The sequence below is a fragment of the Papio anubis genome, chromosome 11 (genome assembly GCF_008728515.1).
Source record: "Papio anubis isolate 15944 chromosome 11, Panubis1.0, whole genome shotgun sequence".
Lineage (NCBI taxonomy): Eukaryota > Metazoa > Chordata > Mammalia > Primates > Cercopithecidae > Papio > Papio anubis.
This window is the reverse complement of record NC_044986.1, coordinates 56,113,495-56,139,490: the sequence shown is the minus strand read 5'-3', so window position 1 is coordinate 56,139,490 and position 25,996 is coordinate 56,113,495. Positions and strand designations below refer to the sequence as shown.

The following is a 25,996-nucleotide window of genomic DNA, read 5'->3' as shown; positions in this document are numbered from 1 at the left end:
AACAAATATTGGAAAATGTAGAGAGAGAATTGGTAAGAATGTAAATTCGTACAGCCATTATGGAAAGCAGTATGGAGGATCCTTAAAAAAATTAAAAAGAGAACTACCATATAATTTAGCAATTCCACTGTTTGGTATATATCCAAAAGAAATGAAATAGGTACATTCAAGAGATATCTGCACTCCTATGTTTATTGTAGCACTATTCACAATAGCCAATATACAAAATCAGCCTAATTGTCCACCAACAGACCAAGAGATAAACAAAATGTGGTATAGATACACAACTGAATACTATTTAGCCATAAAAAAGAATGGAATCCTATCATTTGCAACAACAGGGATGGACCTGGAAGACATCATGGTAAGTGAAATAAACCAGACACAGAAAGACAAATACCACATGATCTCACTCATATGTGGACTCTAAACAGCTGATGTCACAGAAATAGAGAATAGAACAGTGGTTACCAGAGACTAGGGAGAGGAAGGTGGACGGGAGAATGGAGAAAGATTGGTCAACAGGTACAAATTTATAATTAGCTATGAGGAATAGGTTGTGGTGTGCTATTATTGCACAGTAGTGTGATATGTATTTTTAAATACCTAGAAGAATTTTGAATGTTACCACTACAAAGAAATGATAAATGTCTGAAGTGACAAATGTGCTCCTTACCTGATTTGATCATTACACAATGTATACATCTATAGAAACATCACATTGTACCCCATGAATATGTATAATTGTTATGTGTCAATTGAAAATTCTAAAAAAGAAAAATAGTTTGGGATGCTTAAATGCAAAGATTACTTGCAGTTTTCAACTGAGTGATCCATACAATATAAATAAACTCTTCATGGTTACATGCTTCTCAAACCAGAAGAGTTTAAAAAGAACAGCTTTTAAAAATAACAAATATGATTTTGTCCTTTTGCTACTGTGTTTTCCTTCTCATGACACTGAGGAACATTATAATGGCAACAGCAACTAAGCTGTATCAATAACGTTGTTCCTTTAAATAAATCTATGAAGACAATACAGACATTCATTAAGAACAAAATAAAACAATGAGATGAAAGGTCTGAAATAATGTTAAGTGAAAAACTTAATTGGTATTTTTATCTTCATACTGGAATGCATGCAAATGAAAAGGATCAAAAGGAATCAAAACATGAAAACCTTTTTAAAGGAAATGAGGCTGTGGGTTGATTTTTCACTATTTTCCCTCACTATTGTATAGTAGGTAAGAACTAAATAAAACCAAGGGGTGGGGGGTGGGGAGCAGGAAGAATGTACCTGGCTGGTGTGGTTAAGAGTTTTTCTGGGAAGATGTGAGAGCTGCAGAAATTATTATTATTATTATTTTATTGCACATCACTCCTTTATTATACTGATCTGGAAAAAGGATTTAGTACAGTTATGCTCAGGTGGACACTGGACCCATGTGGCAGACCCAAGCAACTAGAACATGATTCAGAAATCAGTGAAAGAAACACTTGGACAGGACCAAGGGGCATTTCGCTGCTATGAAGCAAGGCAGGAAGGGATTCTAACACACACAGCAGGAAGCACACCTGCCCCTCAGAGGTCAAGGAACAGATCCCACACTGGTATGAGGAATGGCTTATTTTCTGATGACCACATGTGGGACTATTTCAACCGCCACAAGAAACCCCAGAAGGGTTATTGTTTTGTATTATTTATATGTACTATACTTTTTAAATAAAAGTAAATGTAACACATAACTAAATTCAGGATTGATCCCAAACTTCTAGAGCCAGGTCCTCTAGGGTCAGGGAGGAAACAGTTGTCACATCACCATGCAGGTTACATTCATCTTCCACTGGAATGACTAGAGCCCCCAGGCAGTGGCCTGACTGCAGAAGAGCAGAGGACTGGCTCCTGGGGACAGACAGGCTCTGGTGCTTCTCCTCATTGGTCATGGCTTAGCATGGTTCCTCTCCACAAGTCCTTAGTAAACAAAGAACTCGCAGAAACCCAAGTCACTACCTTTAAACTGTGTTGGATAAGGGGAGCTTTTCCAGAGCTTGGACTGAGAACCTGTGCTCTAGAAGTGCCATTCTGACTAGATTGTACGAAGGGAGTGGGTGCAAAAGACAAAATGGCTAAAATGAAAATGGGAGCCACCGGTCCCCATCTGCAGCTACAACTCGGGATGTCTACAGATGTGGTCAGTGTGACATGTGCAGGTGGGAGGGGCAGAGGGACAAGACTGGGCAGGGAGGGTGCTCCTGGGGACAGTATCCTCCCCGCTGGCCTTCACTTCTTGGCCTTGCCCTGGGCGGCCACAGCTTCCATGGCTTGGGCACCGTCTCTTCATCCCCCAGGAACTGCATGGGCTTGATAGGCTTCAAGTTCTTGTCCAATTCATACACAACGGGAATACCAGTCGGCAGGTTCAGCTCCATGATAGCCTCTTCAGAGAGACCCTCCAGATGCTTGACAATGCCCCGGAGGCTGTTGCCATGGGCTGCAATCAGTACACGTTTCCCCTCCTTGATCTGGGGAACTATTTCTTCATTCCAGAAGGGCAGAGCTCTGGCAATAGTGTCCTTCAGACTCTCACAGGAGGGTAGCTGATCTTCTGTGAGGTCTGCAAACCTGCAATCCTTACTGATGTTGCTGTAGAAAGGGTGGTTGGGCTCCATCGGAGGTGGTGGGACATCCTAGGAGCGCCTGCAGATCTTCACCTGGTCCTCACCATGCTTTGCAGCAGTTTCTGCTTTATTGAAACCAGTTAGACCCCCATAGTGCCATTCATTGAGGCGCCAAGTCCTCACCACTGGCAGCCACATCTGATCAATGGCATCTAGCACTGTCCAGAGGGTCTGGGTCGCTCTCTTCTGTACTGAGGTGAAGCAGATGTCAAACTCATAGCCAGCATCTCGCAGCACCTGCCCGCCGCGCTTCGCCTCCCCATGGCCAGTCGGGCTCAGGTCGGCGTAGTAACAGCCGCCGAAGCGGTTCTCCAGGTTCCATGAGCTCTGGCGGTGCCGGATCAGCACCAGTTTGTAGGCGGCCATGGCGGCGGGCTGGGGATGCGGCACCGCAGTGGTTCGCAGATTCTGGAGTCGAGCTGCAGAAATGATTTACCCTGTCCTTCTCTTTTTCTCTAAGACTCTGTGATTTTTCTCACTAGTGACAAAAGGAATAACCTCTGGTGAGAATGAAATGATGAAGGGTCTTTGAAATTCTCTACTCTCTGAACACAGTGATGTGAATGAAAGATCTCAGGAAGAGTTTTCAAAAAGCTTATTGCTCAATCACTAGCCTTTGCGAGGAGTTGTGGATTGACTGCTGTCTGCAATAAGGTCATCAGAAACTGCCATAGCTCTCAAGGCAAGCACATGCTGATAATGACAAGCTACTGAGACTCAAAGCTATGTTTTAGCCCCAACCCCAGCACAGACTCACCACGAAGCTCCTTGATTTCCAGACGGAGCTTTCATGAGGACACACCACACTTAACTAAACCCTTGACCTAATAGACCTATACTGAAGATGAAACCCCAAAGGTAGCCAAGGGATTTGGTATTTTAGTCATGTTCTTTCATACCTTAGTACTTTGAAGGTAAGCTGACACAGAGGTGGCCGTGAAATGGTTAAATAACAAAATCCCTGACTTCTGTAGTCAGTGAGAAATATCCTAGAGAGAGTGTCATAGGGTCAAAAGCCTCTTTGCAAAAAGGAAAACATTTCAAGTCACAGATTCATTCTTTTATTTCTACTCATTCATTCATTTTCTTCAATAAACATTTAGGAAGCTCCTACTGTTTGCCAATAACTCAACAGAGCTCTGGAGAAAGAGACAAATTCAATGTGGCCTTTTGACTAGCAAGAATTCCCCACCACACTTCTGATAACAGACAAGCCCTTCCTCATCACCGCAGGTTAGCCAACCACAGTATTCCATCCCTCTGGCCTCAGTCAGAACCTTTCCTCCAGGAATTTTCCTCTGGAACTATCAGGAAGGACTCCCACTTATCCCTGGAGATGCAATTTTGGAAACCTAGTACCCCTGGGGACGCCATTTTGGAAACCTATCTATCTTGGAGGAACAGTGCCTACAGGAGTGAAGCCACCACACAGATGGAAACACGGGAGGAAGGAAGGGAAAGGGAGAGGAAAAAGGAGGAGGAAGAAGAAAGAAGGGGGAAGGGAAAAGAAGATAAGAAGGATACCACTCGGCATTGTTTGCTTGGATCCAGTCCTGCCACAAGCCGATACCACCACCACCCTTTTTTTAAAATCAATTTTGTGACCTTGAGGCAATAATTCTTGCCCTCCTCCCATGCATACTTTTCACTACACTGATTTTAACTACCTGAAACTGAGAACGTTTAGATAAAAATTAAAGATTTGAGATCAATTTAGTAGCACAGCAACCACACACAGAAAGAATTGCAAAAAAAAAAAAAAAAAAAGACGAAGCATAAATACAATACACTGTCATGGTACAAAAAAGAAAGATCAACTCAGCTTAGACAGTTTATAGTTCATCAGCCAGAGGTCGGCTTATTCTTGTTTTTTAAGGGACGTGGCCTATAACTGCATCACAGAAAAAACAAACATGTAGGCGTCCTGTTACTCAAGAAAGGCCTTGTGACACTGGAGGTAAGTTTGGAAGAATATCAATCTGTCAACCTGAGGAATTGGGAAAGATGCAAGTAGATAAAAACAGAACTGTGGTCCAACAGATGTGGTATATTTGGTATAGTAGATTAGATACATCCACAAATTCTTTGCTGCCCCTCCTAGTAAGAGGCATGGCCTAATTCCTCTCTCCTTGAAAATACACTGACATTTAGTGACATTTTATTAAATCTGTACCCTTTCATACCCATCCTTTTCATGTGGTGAAATGAAAAATACAGCACTTTTGCTGTCTCAGCACATTTTCAAGATATTCTAAGAAATGTCTTGAAAAATCTATAAAAACAGAAAGTAAATTAGTGGTTGCCTAGGGTTAGGGGTTGGAAATGGGAGTGATTGCAAATGGATGTGAGATTTCTGTATGGGGTGATGGAAACGTTCTAAAATTAGGTTGTGGGAATGGTTGCACAACTCTGAGAATATACTAAAAAAACACTGAATTGTATACTTTAAATAGGTAAATTTTATGACATGTGAATTACATCTCAATAAAGCTGTTAAAAAATTAGATGAAATGGACAAATTCCTTGAAAAACACAATTTAACAAAACTAATACAGAAGGAAATAGAAAATCCGAATGAAATTAAATATCAATGAAATTGAATCCTTCATTAAAAAATCCTTCCCACAAAGTAAATTTCAAATCAAAATGGCTTCAATGATGAATTCCGAACATTTAAGTAAAAAATAATAACAATCTTACAGAAAACTTTTTCAGAGACTTGAAAAGAAGAAGGTATCATTTCCAACTAATTGTATAAGATCAGCATAACCTCGAAGCTTCTTTCTATTCCGAGATTACTGAGAGTTCATAAAGAAGTATTAAATTTTATGTAAAAATTTTTCTGTATCTATTGAGATGATTTTATATATATATATATATATGTCTTTTTCTCCTTTATGTAAAAAGGATAATATGACCAAGTGGGATTTATGCCAGGAGTGCAATCTTGGGATGAGCATAAAAAGGACAAATTGTAAAAGATTGTTAAATTATACTTCACTAAAATTAAGAATTTCTGTTCATCAAAAGATACCGTTCAGAGAAGGAAAAGACAAACCACTGACGGAGAGAAGGTATTTGCCATCATCCAGTGGTGTACCAAGGGCAAGGTAATGGGAAAGTCTGCCTTGCATGCAGACAGTAAAAGGGTTTATTGTCTGACAATGTAAAAGCAATACTAAAACTCACTGAAAGTCAGTCTGTACTTGATTATTATCATGCACTGGAAGTTCTAAACATTGTCATAACAAAATATTCATCTAGAAAAAAATATCTTTTATTAGTTTAAGTTCTAAATTAAAGTATGATCTACAGATCTGGAGTAATCCAAGATCTTTTCAGAGTCCATGGAGTCAGAATATTTTCATAACTAAAATATTGTTTTCCTTTTTCATTGTGTTGACTGTGTGCGCTGATGGTTCAAAACAATGGTGATTAAATCTACTTGTTCCTTAGCAGGAAACAAGGCAGTGGCACAGATTAGACTAGTACACAATGTGTTCTTCACCACTACACGCTAACAGTTAACAACAATAAGAAAAACCTAGTTTTACTTAAGAAATACAGCTAATGAAGCAGTAAACATTTTATTATCGTTTAACTTTTTATGGCCAGGCGTGGTGGCTCATGCCTGTAATCCCAGCACTTTGGGAGGCCGAGGCGGGCGGATCACCTGAGGTTGGGAGTTCGAGACCAGCCTGACCAACATGGAGAAACCCCGTCTCTACTAAAAGTACAAAATTAGCTGGGCATGGTGGCACATGCCTGTAATCCCAGCTACTAGGGAGGCTGAGGCAGGAGAATTGCTTGAACCTGGGAGGCAGAGGTTGCAGCGAGCTGAGATTGCACCATTGCACTCCAGCCTGGGCAATAAGAGTGAAATTCTGTCTAAAAAAAAAAATATTATCATTTAACTTTTTAATTAAAATTGCAATTAAAATTTAAAAATTTACTAAAACGTTTAACTTTATTAAATCCTAAATGTTCTTACCACCAAAAAATGCCTCTGTGAGGTGATGAAAATGTTAATTAGCTTGACTGTGGTAATCCCTTCACAATGTACCATTATATATAACTTTTTAATCAACTATACCTCAAGCTAGAAAAAAATGACTTAATACACTTTAAAATAAAAGATTTTATTAAATATGGACCTTAGCATACCCATCTTTTTTACATGATGACATGGAAAAAAAAGCAGTTCTGTTGTCTCAAGGAAAAGCACTTTTTGATTATTTGACTGTGAGCTAATCTAGCCACTTTTTTTTTTTTCTTTTTATGGAACACAGTTTGACTTTTAAAAAAAAACAACAACAACTGATAGGCTGCAGTTATTCAGACTTAGTTATTTTGCAGAAATTTTCTTTAAAATGATCAAAGTAAGCCTGGCACTTCAAGGAAAAGAACTAAAATATCTGTTATCTAAAAGTTGAGCTTTCAAACCTAAATTGCATGTTGGAAACTTATATCTGCTACTGTGAGCTTTCACGAAAGCTGCCATGAGCTTGAAAACTCTTCTGATGAGATTGGTGATGATATTAATAAATGTAGTGTTTTTGCTATTATAAAATAAAATGTGTCTATCAAAAGTATTTTAGAGAATCTCTCAATTCTATCCGAAATGATGTTATTCTGATAATAAAGCTCAGATCTGCAACTTTAATGTTATACATTCTTCACTGCAATAAAATTAATGACTGGTTTTTCCTGACAATTTATAGGAATGGTATCTTTCATCATACCACCCACATTACCCTCCAATACCTGCAATACTTTTCTTTAGTAACTGTATTTCTGATAAGATTATGATTTGATGGAAAACAATTGAAAATATATCTGATCTAATCAAATTGAGTTGGCTTACTATTGCTCTCAGGTGTTGCTTATCTTCACGAATGATTAATATCTATTGACTTTGTTCTTAGGTGATTTTAAATGGTTTCAGTTCTCTTCAGCATGAACTGTAGCTTCTCATCATGGATGCACATAGTAACTGCATTCTCAGAAGATTTATGCAATTAACCAATTGATGCAAGGTTTCTTTTTCTTGAAACTTTTTAGAAGACGACAATATTTCTCTGGATTCAGTTCTAGCTGAGTCAGAGAACCCTGAACTCATACAAACTCAAACCCTCATACAAACATAAACGTTGCTTTGTATTTATCCCAAAAAACAAATACCTGGCCGGGTATGGTGGCTCACGCCTGTAATCCCGGCACTTTGGGAGGCCAAGGTGGGCGGATCACGAGGTCAGGAGTTCAAGACCAGCCTGGCTAACACGGTGAAACACTGTCTCTACTAAAAATAAAATTAGCTGGGCGTGGTGGCGAGCACCTGTAATCCCAGCTACTCGGGAGGCTGAGGCAGGAGAATTGCTTAAAACTGGAAGACGGAGGTCTCAGTGAGCCAAGATTGTACCACTGCACTCCAGCCTGGGCAACAAGAGTGAAACTCCATCTCAAAAAAACCCAAAAAAACAAAAACAAAACAAAACAAAACAGAAATACCTTATGGTCTGGGTAGGAGTACCTATAGGAAATTACTGAAGTTATTGCGTAAAAATTCTGCTTTAGTCATCCTTGAGGATTACTTTAACTCTTTTATCTGTGAAATTATCTTAAGCATTCTTAACATGTTAAATCACAGGGTTTTAGCTCAGATTTCCAAAGAGCCATATTTTTTGGTCCATAGTGAGTATAAATTTACGGTTGTATTTGCGTTCTGATTCTCCGATATTTGAACTTGGCCATCTGTGAGTGCCACTCTTGTGAGACTATAAAACACCCACTAAGTAGGAACAAGGATAACCAGTTCTACCAAAAACATTACCAACCAAATCTCCCCACTTCTTTTCTTTGGACTTTCCTTTTGCTTTCAGCCTATTAAACTCTAAAGCAGAGATTTAACATTTCCCTATTATTCTGCTTTGCCTCACGTACTGAAATGACCACACAGCACTCCACTGGATCTTTTCAGTTGTTCGTGAATTAAAATAATGCCCACATTTTACAGTTTTTGGAATAGTCTCAGCAATGCATCTGTAGTTTCAGGACCTGTATTTACAAGATCAAGATACTTTTAGATGTTTCAAAAATAGCTGGTTTTTTGTTTTTTGGTTTGGGTTTGTGTTTTGTGGGTTTGGGGCTTTGTGTTTTTAATTTTTTTTGCATGGAATACTACACAGCCATAAAAAAGGATGAGTTCATGTTCTTTGCAGGGACATGGATGAAGCTGGAAACCATCATTCTCAGCAAACTAATACAGGAATAGGAAACTAAACACTGCATCTTCTCACTCATAAGTGGGATTTGAACAATGAGAACACATGGACACAGAGAGGGGAACATCACACACTGGGGCCTGTCGGGGGTTGCGGGGCCAGGAGAGGTATAGCACTAGGAGAAATACCTAATGTAGATGACGGGTTGATGGGTGCAGCAAACCACCATGGCACATGTATACCTGTGTAACAAATCTGCACATTCGCACGTGTATCCAATAACTTAAAGTATAGTTAAAAAAAAAAAAAAAAAGAAAAGAAAAAGTCACAATGTTTTGAGCCTGGTGTAAATGCCAGGAATATTATATGGACTTGGTATCTGCATCTCGTTAATTTTACCACACAACACTGTGGCATTCAAATAATGAATAATATCTGTCAGGATAAGAACTTATATCCTCTGTGATTTTTTAAAGATATGTGATTTCTAAAATAAACTTTTTGTATATAATGATTTTAAAAAAGAAATGTGTCAACTTGTGGAAAAGTTGAATTAAACCAGAGAAGTAATATTTTCCAAATTGTTAATGCATGATGCTACAAACTCAGGCATCAGTAAAAAGATTGATTCAGAATATAAGATAAGTCAACAGATTTTAGTGTGAGATAGTATGAAAAGTTCACTTATATGGTTTCAGAACACATTATAACTAACCCTAAGAAACTAACTTCTGTCAAGTTTTGATGTAGTGTCAAAGAAGAATTATTTAAACAGCCTACAATTATTTAAAGAGCCTACTAAAATATCCTCCCTCCTTGAACTACATATTCATGTAAGGCCAGATTTGTTTCATCTGCTTTAGAACAATATATGGAAATAGATTGGATGCAGAAGGATATTTGAGACTCTAACTGCATCAATGTAAAACAAGACCACTTTTCTCACTAAATTTTGTTTTGTTTCAGAAAATTAATTATTCTTCATAAATATATTATGTATGTTAATATAAGTTTATGTATTTTTATGGTATAAACTTAATTTTAAAATTAATACTTTTGCTGAGTTTTAATTTCTAATAGGGTAAATATCAATAGATTTAACCAACATAAACAAAACCAAAGAGTTCAGTAATTTACAAGAGTAGAATGATGTTCTAAGACCAAAAAGTTTAAGCACTGCTGTTTTAAACAACTGCTATTATTGTTGAGTTTTAGTAATACATGTAATTATCAAATTAGTACATTATTATCACTTGCTCTGTAATAAGCATTTTATTATTTGCATATGTTAATTCGGAGGACTCTACTTCTACAGTTAGCTCAATTACACACAGACTCGGCTACATGCCTTCATTTGAAAAAGTTCATTAACGATCGACAGTTGAGCTTGCTTGACACATCGTTCTTGTTTCCACCTCTGTGGTACTACACACTCCAGCATTTAAACAGTGAATTCAAAATAAAACAATGAGAAAAGTGATTGTAAAAACAAAGAGAACACAAGTTACTTCAATTCTGTCATTCAATGTGACTATTTGGAGCTTTCATTTCTGTTAAAATTTTAAAATAATTAAACAGTGTTAACTGTGAAGTATAATTGTTTTAGTAAGAGTAAATTTAGTTCCTACATGAAATATTTTGCTAAATTTTAATAGAATCTATAAAATGGAATATATTCTTTTTTAAATTGTTCTTTTTTTAAGCTAAAATATTAAGAAAACAATTTTTACTGATTATTACTTTATTATTAAACAATAATTTTTATAGAGGAGGGGGGAGGTTAACAAAAGATCCTCTTGGGGTGTCATATACGCTAAGTATATCACTGCTAACACCATAATAAATGGTCACATGTGGGATGTTTTCTCCCTGAGTTCAGCATCAAGAACTTCTTGTTGTTGTATTTAATTGAGACGGAGTCTCACTCTGTCACCCAGGCTGGAGTGCAGTGGCATGATCTTGGCTTACTGCAGCCTCAGCCTCCTAGACTCAAGCAATCCTTCCACTTCAGCCTCCCAAGCAGCTGGGACTATAGGTGATGCCACCATGCCAGGATAATTTCTGTATTTTTAGTAGAAAGGAGGTTTCACCATGTTGTCCAAGCCGGTCCCAAATTCCTGGGATCAAGTGATCCGCTCACCCTGGCCTCCCAAAGTGCTAGGAAGGATTTGTTTTTCAAGGATGGCTATAGCACCTTTATTCATCTGTCCTCTTTTGTGTCTGACTTTTTTCACTCAAAATTATGACTGTGAAATTCATCCATGTTGTTACATGTACCAAGTAATTAATTTTATTTAATCCTATCAATCTGGTGTCATTTTTCACAACCCTGCTTATGTCATCTCTTCAGTGAAGTCCCCTCAACTCCTTAGGCAATTATAACATTTTGTAAAGCACTTTTCACATTGAAGCTAGCCTATCATCTCTTTTGAGCTAGACAGCTGGGGAACCCATCTCCTAGTCTAAGGCTTGACACATAACAGTATCTCCTTTATTGTATTAGGGTTCTCCAGCAAAACAGAATATGATATATATATGTATATACGTATACACATGTATACACACACACACACACACACACACACACACACACACGTGTTTCAGTTCAAGGTGGGAAAAATCCGAGGTCCTAACTCAAAAGCAGTCAGGCAGGAGAAATTCCCTCTTATTCAGCCTTTTTGTTCTATTTAGGCCTTCAACTAATTGGATGAGGCCTACCAACATTAGAGAAGGTAATCTGTTGTACTCAGTCTATTGATTCAAATGTTAAACTGATCCAAAAACACCCTCCAGAAAGACCCAGAGTAATATCTGACCAAATATCTGGGTGCCAAATGGGCCACTCAAAGTGATACATTAAAATTAACCATCACAGCCCGGCTCAGTGGCTCACGCCCATAATCCCAACACTTTGGGAGGCCAAGGCAGGCAGATTGCCTGAGCTCAGGAGTTCGCAACCAACCTGGGCACCACGGTAAAATGCCGTCTCTACTAAAATACAAAACATTAGCTGGGCGTGGCAGCATGTGCCTGTAATCCCCAGCTACTTGGGAGACTGAGGCAGGAGAATTGCTTGAACCCATGAGGCGGAGGTTGCAGTGAGCCGAGATCGCGACACTGCACTCCACCCTTGGTGACAGAGCAAGACTTTGTCTCAAAAAATATAAATAAATAAATAAATAAAAATAACCATCACATTTGTTAATATTTGTTAAATAACTTGGTCTTTCCGTCAGTATCTCAGGAAATAAATAGACATGTAAGAGTCATATTTACAAAGTAGAATAAAATAAGGGCTAATGAGGGGTACACAGAATTCAAGTTTCACTCCATCTAAAAATTAACTTCTTATCTGAGGAGCAAAACATAAATAAAATTTTGATAGGAGAGGACTTGTGTAGTGGGGACACGATTGTATTGAGGCAGCTTCAGCATAGCAGGTTTTTCCCCAGTTTAGATTCAGATCACAGTTGGAGAGCAGCCTTTGACTAAAGAAGGTTTCTGAGATGGATACTCAGATAACTAAATGCCCAGGATGTTCCCCAACCTGGGGGCAATTTTAAAAATTTTCCAGTGCTGGAATATTTTCTGTTGTTGTCCTCAGGGATCAGTCTTGGCTGTGAGTTAGTTACCATGGAGACCAACTAAGTCTTATGTTTTTCCCTTAGCATTGCTTAAGAAAATCCAGACAGTTACCTATCGAGAAAGTATTCTAATATGTGGCTTTACACCAAAACAGATGACTAGGTCCTTTGTAAAAAAAAAAAAAAAGCAATGGCATTTGTACAACAATGTGTAGGCTACCATGCTCCAAAAATGCAAAACTTGGTAAGTAATTATATGCTATTTTTACTGTATTTCACTTTCCTAATTTCCAAGTAAAAAGTGTTTATTTTAGAAAATTTGAAAAATAAGTTAAAACCCAAAAAGAAAATTTAAAATCACGTATAATCATTTTTCTCCTTTTATGGTGGAAAATAATATAAAGTAAAACATGTGTAAATGTTTTCCTCTTCCCCTCCAATCTCACCACCCCCATCTCTGAGATAGCCACCTTTATCAGTTTGGTCCTTATCAGTCTTGCCAATTTCTCTCCTGTTTATTCATTTATTGATTCAGCAAATACTTACTGAGTGAGCACCTTGAGCCAGACTTGATTCTACACACTGGTATTTCATTGAATCCAATAAGATCCCTGTTCTCATGGATGTTTTATAAATTCTAGTGAGAGAAGACAAAAAGTAAATCAGTAGACAAATTAATAAACAGAAAAATACTGGCTAACAATAAGCATTATGCAGAAAATAAAAAGGTGCTATCATACCTGAGACTAAACTATGACAATAAAATCAGACCTGTGAAGATTGAGGGAAAATATTGCAGGTGCAGAAAACAGTAGTAAAAAGGCCTTAAAGTAGATAAAGAAGGCCAGTGTGTGTAGCTCTGTAGTATGGTAGGAGTAGAGGGAGTAAGCAAGAGAGAGTTATGCGATGAGAGGTGAACATGGGACAACTCATGGAGGGATTTGGGGAAGGTAAGTATTGAAAAAGTCTGGTTTTGGCCGGGCACGGTGGTTCACACCTGTAATCCCAGCACTTTGGAGGCCGAAGCGGGTGGATCACCTGAGGTCAGAAGTTCAAGACCAGCCCAGTCAACATGGTGAAACCCCGTCTCTACTAAATATACAAAAATTAGCCAGGTGTAGTGGCAGGTGCCTGTAATCCCAGCTACTTGGGAGGCTAAGGCAGGAGAATCGCTTGAACCTGGGAGCTGGGAGGCGGAGGTTGCAGTGAGCCAAGATCATGCCACTGCACTCCAGCCTAGGCAACAAGAATGAAACTTCATCTCAAAAAAAAAAAAAAAAAGGAAAAAGAAAAGGAAAAGGAAAAAGAAGAAGTCTGGTTTCTAAGTGCAAGAGAAAGCCACTGAAGAGTATTAACAGGGGAAGGATATGCTCTGATTTATATTTTTCACATTTTCACTCTGGCTTGACTGTGGAAAATAGATTTTGGGCAGAGATTCCCAGCATGAGATCCATAGACACTCCTAAGACATTCGTAGATAGAATTTAGGAACTTCATTACCTTGAATGGGAGAAAATTACCTGGCGAGCCCCTCAAAGAAGAAAAAAACCTCAGAATTACTCTATTTGTCAACCCTACAATTCATCTTCCCAAAATATCTAAATCATTGTCTCTGGCTTCAGGAGGGTAGGGGATCCTCAATTATGATAGCAAGATTCTTCCTTTTTCTGTTTCTTCTCTATAATTGTGTTTAAAACTAAATCCTGTTGGAGGCCTACTTGCATAAAGGACTTATACAAAGAGAAACCTAGGCTTATGGAAGGTGACCAGATTGAGAGTAACTTGGGGGGTTAGGGTAAGAGTCCCCACAACTTGAACTTAGCACCTCCATAGCCCACCCCATCTTATCTGTGATTTTGGCTCCCTGCTGCCAACAGCAAAAGGAAAGCAGAAGTAAAAAAATACTTTGGAATAGGGCAGGAGAATGAGGCTTAGGACGCACATCTCGAGAGAAAGAATCAAATGCTACTTGAAACTGTTTAGCAGTATTTCCCAAACATGAGCACTTGTGAAAAACAAATTCCTCGGCTCCACCCTAGACACATTAACTTGGAGTTTCTAAAGCTGGGACCCAAGAATCATTGCTAGCAATTATAATGATCAGCCAGTCTGGACAACATGGATTATCTGTGGGGAAAGAAATCGAGAAGAACCCATGGAGCACAATACTCAACAGGTTCAGACTCGAGAAAGTACAATGTGACTCTCATAGCTCTCACATGTGGTTTTCGGTTTAAATAATTATGGGCATCTTCACTGGCAGGTTATTAGAAGGGTGACTAGCATATTCACACACTAAACAATTTATATTAAATGAAACTGCTGCGATTACTGACATTGAAAAAGAGAATGACTTATTTATCTCCCATTGTACCCTTCAAGATGTAAAATTATTTCCTTTCATGCTGCCAGAACAAGTGGACTCCATTTGGTGTTGCCCAAGACCAAACAATTTATTAAATGACACTTGGAAACCCTAATAAAAGTGATTAATATGTGTGCACTCCAAGTTCTGAGTACGTTTTTCAGATAATCTATTGTTTCTACATTCAGAGAACTGACTGTGTGTGTGTGTGTGTATGTGTGGCCAGGTATGGTGGCTCATGCCTGTAATCCCAGCTCTGTGGGAGGCTAAGGTGGGTGGATCACCTGAGGTCAGGAGTTCGAGACTAGTCTGGCCAACATAGTGAAACCCCGTCTCTACTAAATATACAAAAATTATCCAGGTATGGTGGCGGGTGCCTGTAATCCCAGTTACTCGGGAGGCTGAGGCAGGAGAATTGCTTAAACCCAGGAGGCGGAGGTTGCAGTGAGCCAAAATGGCGCCACTGCATTCCAGCCTGGGCAACAGAGTAAGACTCCATCTGAAACAACAACAACAAAACAAATGTGCACATATGTGCATGCAAACTTTTTGTAGAAGGAGGGTTCTCTTTTTCCAATAGAATTACAGAATATTAGAGAATTAGAATTGGCGGTATTATCTAGTCACCCGACTTTAAATACTATTTATATACTTCCAGCTCCAAATTCATATCTCTAGCTCTAACCTTCCCCTGATCCTCAGATTCTTATGCCCAACGGTTTACTTGACATCAACACTTACTTTAATATACATCTAAAAGTTTACAAGACTAAAACTAAACTTTGGATTCTCAACTAATGGTAGCAAAGCTCCTGCTTTTTCATTTTTTTCTTTAAGGCCATGTTTAAATCTAAACATGGCTTCCTATTGGAAGTCAACTTATGTAAAGGACTTATACAAAGAAAAACCTAACCTTATGAAAAAAAGACTAGGCTTATGGCAAATAAGGCGTCTCCTTTTTTTCCCATCTCATTTTATAGCAACTCCTTTTTCCCAGGTGCTCGGTCATCCTTAATTCTTGTTTCTCTCCCATTCCTCATCCAAATCCTTTAAGCAGCCCTTTCTTTCTTTTGTTTTCTTTTTTTGTTTGTTTTGTTTTTGAGACAGAGTCTCACTCTGTCATCTAGGCTGCAGTGTGTTGGTGGCGTGATCACCGCTCACTGCAACCTTGACCTCCTGGGCTCAGGTGATTCTTTCACCTCAGCCTCCTGGGTAGCTGGGAACACCCAAGATGCCCGTGCCACCACAACCAGCTAATTAACCAATCCTTTCTACTTCCCCTTTAAAAATATATCCAGAATCCACCCACTTCTCAACACCTTCAGTGTAAACATCCCTAGCCTTACCTGGGTAAGTGTAGGAGGCTTCTAACTGATCCCCTTTACTTCTACACTTGCCCCTCTTCCATCTACTTTTAACACAGCAGTGAAGGGTTCTTGATTGTTTTATTTTTATTATGAAAAATTTCAAACAAATACAAAAGAAAGGATAATAATGTAATAAAACTCCCATACCTTCTCATCATCAGCTTCAACAGTTGTGGCCATTTATGTTTGATCTACATCGCTGTCCACTTTCTCCTCACCACAAAAGAGAGTGGGGTGGGGAAAAACCATTGAATGACTTTCTATCTCATTCAAAACAAAATCCAAAATCTTTTCTGTGGCATGCAAGTGCTCTCATGCTCCCTCTTGCTTACTCCCTCCCCATAAAATTAACCTCCTGGGTTTTTCTCAAACACGTTAGGCTGGTTCTGTCTCAAGGACCTTGCACTTTGTTTCCTGGAATTCACATTCCCCTAACCCCTAGATATTCCCCTGCCAGGCATGTTCCCTCTCTTCCTTTAGGTCTTCACCTTGTTAATTTAAGTTTAGACTAAAGCTACCTTCTTATTTAAGTTTGGCCTGAAGTTCTCTCCATACATAGTGAAAATAATCTAACTGGATGTATAAACAGACTGTAACCTACTCTTGTACCAATTACAGGGTTTGGCCAATCATAGGCTGCCAACTATTAAAATCATGTTGACATAAGGCAAACACCAAGCAATAACCAATTCAGCTATTTCTAAACCTCACTTTCATCTTCGACACATAAATATTGTCTTATCATGTGGCAGCCCCAGAGTCACTCTGAACCTGTTCTGGTTCTGTGGGCTGCACAGTTCATGAATCATTCTTTACTCAATTAAAGTTTGCTCAATTTAATTTGTCTGAAGTTTCCTCATAACAATTGCAGCATTTCTTACTGCCTGGTTTTGCTGACACACGACAAACTTCAAATATTCCTCTGCCCTTTGAGATTCCTGCAAATTGGCTGCTAAGAGCCATAGTGTAAAAGTCTGCACTGTTCACTTTCTGGCTACTCATCCTTTTACACATATGTAAATTTCCATACAACACCTTATTCCTAACAAGATGCAACTACCCTTTGTAAAAGGCATTCTCACCCTTTCTCTGGGCTGAGTGATGTGCTCTCTGTTGCAACTAGTCCAACGGTGACCAATGAGCCCCCAAAAGCAAAGACAACAAAAACAAAAATGAATTAATGGGACCCAATTAAACAAAAAAGCTTCTGGACAGCAAAATAATTACCAGAGAAAATAAGTAACCAACAGAATAGGAAAAAATATTTGCAAACTGTACTCCAATAAAGGACTAATATCCAAAATCTACTGGGCACTCAAAAAAAGTCAGCAAAGAAAAACCAATCCCATTAAAAAGTGGGCAAATGATGTGAACAGACATTTCTCAAAAGAAGATACACAAATGGCCAATAAACATGAAACAATGCTCAATATCACTAATCACCAGGGAAATGAAATGTAAATTAAACTCAACAGATACCATTTTGAAGAAGGAATACTTTCCAATCCTGCAGGAAGGTCAAAGCAACTCATTGTAAGCCAGGATAAGCACTCTGAATTTTATTAATAGTGTTGCACCATAACACTGTAAGACTTCAATAATTTTTTTTGTTAAAATTTATTTTAACAATAAAAATGGCTTGTGAAGATACTTAATGACACTAAAGTGTACCCTTTTAAATGGATAGAATGCTGTTTTATGTCATATGAGTTTATCATGTAACAAAATTTAAAAATGGTCTTTTCAGCAGATCACCTCCTTCATCCTCTGAGGCTTTCTCTGTCCCACCTGCACCTCAAGGATCCAGGTGGACAAGCCTGAGGCCAGCCAGGTCCCTTTTTGTACCTGTGCCTCTGAAGATGCCATCGGACTATCAGCCCTGTGTGTTTATTTACTCGTAGATGCAGTCATCTATTGACTCACCGCTGTCTGATCCCAATACCCAGGAGAAGGCAGTTGCAGTGGGCAATGAAGCACTGGCATCTGCAGAAAGTGCCTAGTCGTCTTTCCCAGCGTCCTCTGGGCCCGCGGTGTCTTCTGGAAGCAGTCGTCCTGGCACACCTGAAGAGTACACCTGCGCCTGCGCGGCTGTCAGCTCTGCTTTCTCGCACTGTGCCACTGCTAGAGGTCCGGGGTCAGCGGGAGACTGAGGCTCAGCTCTTGGTCTTACACGTCTCTAATCTTGCCTTTCTATGGAGCTCTGGTTCCCTGTCTTACTCAGGCCTTCCTTCTTTTAAGGCTCTAGAACTCCAAGGCCAGCTCCATCTTTTTACAACATTCAAGCTCCATCCCTTGACAGTGGCTCTTCCCCCGCATCACCTAAGCCCTTCCTTGGACTCCCTTGGCCACTTTTCTAAGGATTCTCAACCCAAACACTTCTCTCAAATAGGAAACTCAGGCTAATGCACTGGCGGTTTAAAATATTTTGAACACCTCTTCAAAAGAAGGGTCTCACTATCCTGCATATTCATGACTGAGAAATCCAGTGTAACCAAATAAGATCTTTAAAAAAAAAAAAAAAAAAATGGCCGGGCGCGGTGGCTCCAGCTTGTAATCCCAGCACTTTGGGAGGCCGAGGGGGGCGGATCACGAGGCCAGGAGATGGAGACCCTCCTGGCTAACACGGTGAAAACCCGTCTCTACTGAAAATACAAAAAATTAGCCGGGCGAGGTGGCAGGCGCCTGTAGTCCCAGCTACTCGGGAGGCTGAGGCAGGAGAATCGCTTGAACCCGGGAGGCGGAGCTTGCAGTGAGCCGAGACCGCGCCACTGTACTCCAGCCTGGGCGACACAGCGAGACTCTGTCTCAAAAAAAAAAAAAAAAAAAAGAGTAGTGATACTTTTAATAACAATGAGTTGACATTTTTGAAAGCATTGGATGTGGCCATTTCAGTGATAAGTGGTTTACATGCATTGTCTCATTAAATTTTTAGCACATTTTCCTACAGTCGTTTCAAAGAGAATATTTAAGGTAGTAAAAGCTCAGGCTTCTGAAGTTCTGACAGTTGTCTTTTAAAAACACAGAAAGGGCAGGACGCGGTGGCTCATGCCTGTAATCTCAGCACTTTGGGAGGCTGAGGTGGGCGGATCACTAGGTCAGGAGTTCGAGACCAGCCTGGCCAACATGGTGAAACACCGTCTCTATTAAAAAACAAATACAAAAATTAGCCGGGTGTGGTGGTGCACACCTGTAGTCCCATCTGCTCCAGAGGCTGAGGCAGAAGAATCACTTGAACCTGGAGGCAGAGGTTGCAGTGAGCTAAGATCGAGCCACTGGACTCTAGCCTGAGTGACAGAGTGAGACTCCATTTCAAAAAACAAACAAACAAACAAAGACCACCGAAAGAAGGAAGGAAAGAAATGAAGTCATTAGAGAATATTTTTAGTAAAATGTGTATTATGAGAGGATTTCAAGGCATATGACAAATAGTATCATAATGTTATTGATTGAGCTACAGAGCAGGGAATATACAACTCCTGAACAAGTACAACTAATGAATACTCAGCCAGGCACAGTGGCTCACACCTGTAATCCCAACACTTTGTGAAGCCAAGGTGGGAGGATTGCTTGAGGCCAGGAGTTTGAGACCAGCCTGGGCAACATAGTGGGACCCCAATCTCTACAAAAAATTTTAAATATTAGCTGGGTGTGTTTGGTGGTGCACCCTGTACTTCTAGCTACTCAAGAGGCTGAGGTGGAAGGATCACTTGAACCCAGGAGTTTGAGGCCGCAATAAGCCATGGTCGCACCACTGCCCTGCACTCCAGCCTGAGCAACAGAGCAAGACTCTGTCTCTAACAACAGCAACATTAACAACAAAGAATATTCGATGATTGGTTAACACTGAACACTTCCTATGGGCTAGTCATCAGACTGAATGGTTTATATGCTTTAATTCCATTTAATACTCACTACAACTCTATGGGAGTATCATTACTCTTTCTTTACCTTACAGGTAAGGAAGCTGAGGCACACATTCATTAAATAACTTTTCCATGGTCACATGGTAGTTAATCAATAGACATGGGAATTAAACTCCAGCAGATTCATATCAGTGCACTCCTGCTCAATGGCCATGTTTACTGGCTCAACAGCAACCTGACTGGAGGACTTTGTCCTTATATGCTATTTCTGTTAATACTTTGGATGAAGATGTGGATGGCATGCTGGTCAAATTTAAGCATAATCCAAAGCAGGAAGAAGGAGATAATGTATTAAAGGACAGAATCAGGATTCAAAATTAGTTCATCAGGCTTGTTTGGTGCTAGAGTAGATAAAAAGTAACATTTTCAATTTAATGCAGGTTTCTCAACCTCGATCTTATTAACATTTGGGGCTGGATAATTTTTTCTTGTGAGGATCTGTCCAGCACATTGTAAGATGGTTGACAGCATCCCTGGCCTCTACCCACTAGATACTAGTGGCAGCTCCCAATTGCGACAAGCAAAAATGTCTCCAAACATTGCTAAATGTCACCAGGGAGGTAAAATTACTCCCAGATGAGAACAACTGACTTGGTCTTTACCACATATTATTTATAGTTAATTCTCACAATTGTGGTAAGAGGTAGGTAGATTGAAATTGAAACCAAAGTTATCTGATTACCAGGTGGCATACTCTCATCAAGACGAAATTAAGAAGAGATGAATGTAAATTTCTACACTTAGAGCCAAAACAAACAAACCCCAAAACCAAAACAAAACACAGCATAAACCCATGATATAGTCTGAATATGTGTCCCCACCTAAATGTCATGTTAGAATGTAATCCCCAATGTTGGAGGTGGGAAATTGTGAGACGTCTTTGGATGGGGGTGGATCCCCCCTGGATGGCTTGGACCAGTGCCTTGGTGATAAGTGAGCTCTCACTCTGAGCTCACAGGAGATCTGGTTGTTTAAAAATGTGTAGCACTGGCCAGGCATGATGGCTTACACCTGTAATCCCAGCACTTTGGGAGGCCGAGGCGAGTGGATCTCCTGAGGTCAGGAGTTCAAAACCAGCCTGGCCAACATGGTGAAACCCTGTCTCTATTAAAAATACAAAACTTGGCTGGGCACAGTGGCTTACACCTATAATCCCAGCACTTTGGGAGGCTGAGACGGGCAGATCACCTGAGGTCAGGAGTTCAAGACCAACCTGGCCAACATGGCAAAACCCCATCTCTACTAAAAAACACACGCACACAAAAAAAAATTAGCCCTGTGTAGTGGCAGGCGCCTGTAATCCCAGTTGCTCAGGAGGCTGAGGCTGGAGAACCACTTGAACCGGAGGTGGAGGTTGCAGTGAGCTGAGATCGTGCCATTGTACTCCAGCCTGTGCAACAAGAGTGAAATTCCATAAAAAAAAAAGGGGGGGTGGCACTTCCCACCCCTGTACTCTTGCTCTTGCTCCTGCTTTCAGCAGGTGAGATGCCTGCTCCTGTTTCCCCTTCTGCTATGATTGCAAGTTTCCTGGGGCCTTCCCAGAAGCAGATGTCAGCACTATGTTTCCTGTACAGCCTGCAGAAACATGAGCCAATTACACCTCTTTTTAAACAATTTACCCAGTCTCAGATAATTTCTTTATAGCAATGCAAGAATGGCCTAATATAACCCAGGATGACAGAAGTATTAGAGTTAGCACATGTGGAAGAAAACACACATTTTAGATGAGTACAGACTAAATAATAGTAGCCAACATTTATGGAGGGCTTATGCTTTTTCAGATTCTGCTATGTGCTGTGTACACTAATTCATTTAATCCTCAGAAGTATCCCAATGAGATTTATTGTCCTTATTTTAAAGATGACGAAAGTGAAGCTTAAGGAAGTAGCATTGCATAGTAGCAGAGAAAAGTGATGATGCCATGATTTGATTTCAAGCAGTCTAACTTCAGAGTCAGTTCTTTTGACTATTAAATAATACTTCTCACAAAAGATACATATATTAATAGAAGGAATCATCACCGTAATGTGGCTGGGAGAAAAACACTAGTGCATATAAACAGAAATATATATAAGAGAAGTTATAGTCCTCCCCTGCTTTGATGGTTAGGATGTACATAATACAGGCATATCAGGTGGGATTACACAGGTTCTTAAGAACCTGGGCAATGGTGGCTCACACCTGTAATCCCAGCACTTTAAGAGGCAGTGGTGGGTGGATCACTAGGTCAGGAGCTTGAGACCACCCTGGCCAACATAGTAAAACCCCATCTCTACTAAAAATGCAAAAAGTAGCAGGGTGCAGTGGTGGTGGGCGCCTATAATCCCAGCTACTCGGGAGGCTGAGGCAGGAGAATTGCTTGAAACCGGGAGGCAGAGGTTGCAGTGAGCTGAGATGGTGCCACTGCACTCCAGCCTGGGTGACAAAGCAAAACTGCATCTCGGCGGCTGGGAGAGGGGGAAAAAGAAAAAAGAACCTGATCAGATTGGTTTGAATCTACAGTACATACCTCACAAAAGGTCAAAGTCCTCCACGAGAATTCTGTAGATTCCGCTGTCTCTGGGCTCCTGTTGTACATAATTTGTTTGTATTTTCACTACATCAGCCCAGATCAGAAACTGAGCCTCCCTCTTTGGTTCACAAAACATAAAACCTGACCCAAAGCTTTCCAAAATATAGTAAACTTGATTATAAATTGTTACAGAATAAACACAGCAGCAAATTCTAAAAATCTCATAATAGACATTTGTGTACTGAAATCCCCTTAGGCAGAAAAACAGGACTTCCTTCTGAGTATGCCCCCTCTTCCTCCTCTCACCCTCACCGCATCCTCTTAAACTATAAATTTTCTTTCCTCTGTTATGAAGAGCAATCAATTCTTCCCAAACTGCAAGAGTCCCTTGTTTTTCCGATGGAAAATTGAAGTATTTGTTACATTTGGAATAATAACTATGTTATTTTCTGGTGGCTAGACGAGCAATTCTCAACTAAGGGCAGTTTGTCCCACAGGAGACATTTGTAGATATTTTTGGTGTCAAATCAGGGGAAAGGGGAGTGGTACTACTGGCATCCAGCCTTAAAGGCCAAGGATGCTACTAAGCAACATAGGATGCACAGAAACAGCTGCCCCCCTCACAACAAGGAGTTATTCAGTCCACAATAATAGATCTGGTCTAGAACAATAGATCCAACGTGAGGAACACCAGGTCATACATGAATGGAAGCTTCTCCAGGAGAAATTCAAAGATGATAATGAAAGAACTTAAGATTGTATTAGATAAAGGAATGACTGAAGGAGCCATAGATGTTTAACACAGAGAAGGGGAAACTTCGCAGACATGAGAACTGCTTTCAAAAATTTGAAGAGTCAGACAGGGCGCGGTGGCTCACGCCTGTAATCCCAGCACTTTGGGAGGCCGAGACGGGCGGATCACGAGGTCAGCAGATCGAGACTATCCTGGCTAACACAGTGAAATCCCGTCTCTACTAAAAATGCAAAAACAACTAGCCGGGCATGGTGGCGGGCGCCTGTAGTCCCAGCTACTCAGGAGGCTGAGGCAGGAGAATGGCGTGAACCCAGGAGGTGGAGGTTGCAGTGAGCAGAGATCGCGCTACTGCACTCCAACCTTGGCGATAGAGTGAGACTCCGTCTTAAAAAAAAAAAAAAAAAAAAAAAAAAATTGAAGGGTCTGCTGGGCGCCCTGATTTATTCCTGTAATCCCAGCACTTTGTGAGTCCGAGGCGGGAGGCTCACTTGAGGTAAGGAGTTTGAGAACAGCCTGGCCAACATAGAGAAACCCCGTCTCCACTAAAAATACAAAAATTAACCGGGTGTGGTGGCGGGCACCTGTAATCCCAGCTACTCGGAAGCCTGAGGCAGAAGAATTGCTTGAACTGGGGAGGCAGAGGTTGCAGTGACAGAGGCAGAGGTTGCAGTGAGCCGAGATCGTGCCATTGCACTCCAGCCTAGGCAACAAGAGCAAAACTCCGTCTCAAAAAAAAAAAATTGAAGAGTCAAGGAGCAAGTTGAATAATGGAGACAGGCTGGTGGTAAATGTCATCTGGATGTAAGGAAGACTATCCTAATAAGTCTGTCAGAAAATGAAATGAACTTCTGGAACCTTTCTCTTGCATATGAAGAGAATGGGTGACCCTTTGTCAAGGATGTTGTAGAGGAGCGTGAAGTACTAAGTAGAACCACATGAAATTTCTGTTTTTGTTGGTCAACAATGGTCACATATCTGCAATTTCTTAGGACTCAAACTAATGTTATTTAAGATCATTTCACTCTGGAATTCAGTATGCTGCAGTGATATCTATGGAGTACTTTCAACTCAAAACTCGCCAAGATTCCTAGTATTTATCAAGCTGAGCAATGATCCAGAGCAATAAAATCACTTGAAGGTGACACCTCGGAGTCTTGAGCCTGTCTTTTCTTCCTACTTATATCTATATTCATAGATAATTTTGGCATCTGAGAGAATTATTTTCTCCCACGGACTTATGCCAAGAGCTACCTCTGTTCAGAGAAAGCTTCTAGTTTTATGCAAGGAACTTGGTCCATAGATGCATGCAATGCTAACAGACTAAATCCCTTACCTCCCTTCCAATTTTCCTCTGGGCTACAGAGTTCCTACATATTCTTAAGTCTCCCATATGATGATATAGGCTGTAGGAAATAATGCCTAGTTCATTAAAATAAAAATTGAAGTTTCCCCTCCACCCATGTTTTTATTACGAAAAATTTTAAATATGAAAGGTTGGAAGAATAGTACAATAATCATTCATATGCCTATCATTATATTCAGCAATTTTTTTACATTTTGCCACTTAAAAATATTTTTATATGTATGTGTGTATACATATTTATATTTTTGTTTGAGAAATCATTTCAAAAGAAGTTACAGGCAGCACCTCTTCAGCATGCATCTGCTAAAAGTAAGAAAATTATCCTACATAAATACAGTAAAAGTAGAAAATTATCCTACATAACTACAGTACCATTATCACATGTAAAAAATTAATACTAATTCCTCTTTATCATCCAATACACAGTCAACCTTCCAATTTCTCCAACAATCTCAAAAAGTCTCCTATAGCTGTTTTTTTTCCGCCAAAGTAGGAAGCAATCAAGTTTCTCTACTGCATTTGGTTGTTATGTCTCTTAAATATCCTTTCATCTAGAAATTGCCCCACCTCTTCTTTGATGATGAGTATTTTAAGAGTCCAGGTCGTTGTGTTGTAGAATATCTTACCTTCTGGATTTGATTTACTGTTTATGATGTGTTCAACTTGATGCTCTATCACCTTTATTTACCATAAACTGGAAATTACATCTAAAGATCTGGTTCAATTTGGGTTAAACATTTTTGTCATACATATTTCATAGATGACACTGTGTAATTCATATTGCATCCCAGTAATAGTCACACAATATTTCCCTATCCCATTACTTGTATTGCTAAATTAGGTGAGTTGGTTAAGATGATAACTGTTAGGCTGTTTCCTAGTAAAGATACCGTTTTCTCTTTATCTTAGGGGAATGCTTTGGCAACGTGGTAATGTCCCTTTTCCCAACAACCTTTCACTGAGTTATTTAGCATGTACTGATGTCCTTTGCCTGTGTCTATTATTTCATGGGGCAGAAGGGTGTGCAGAATGCTGACTTTGTAATTACATCACCTCTTCTACATTTATTTAGTTGGCAGTCTTTTGTAAAAGAGCATGTATTCTTATTAACTGGAATGAAACTATATTTCCTTCTTATACAAGAAGTAAATGCTTATTTCTTTCTTTTTAATTAAAAAAAGAATGAGGCCAGGTGCAGTGACTCACACCTGTAATCCGAGCACCTTGG

At 39.8% G+C, this 25,996-nt stretch overlaps 1 pseudogene across 1 annotated transcript; it reads right to left on the bottom strand.

Moving 5' to 3' along the window:
* Positions 1–1,363: 1,363 nt before the first annotated feature.
* LOC101026466 lies at positions 1,364–5,112 on the bottom strand (annotated as a pseudogene). Its single transcript, XR_161650.4, has one exon. The product of XR_161650.4 is annotated as a phosphoglycerate mutase 1-like (transcript).
* Positions 5,113–25,996: the final 20,884 nt, after the last annotated feature.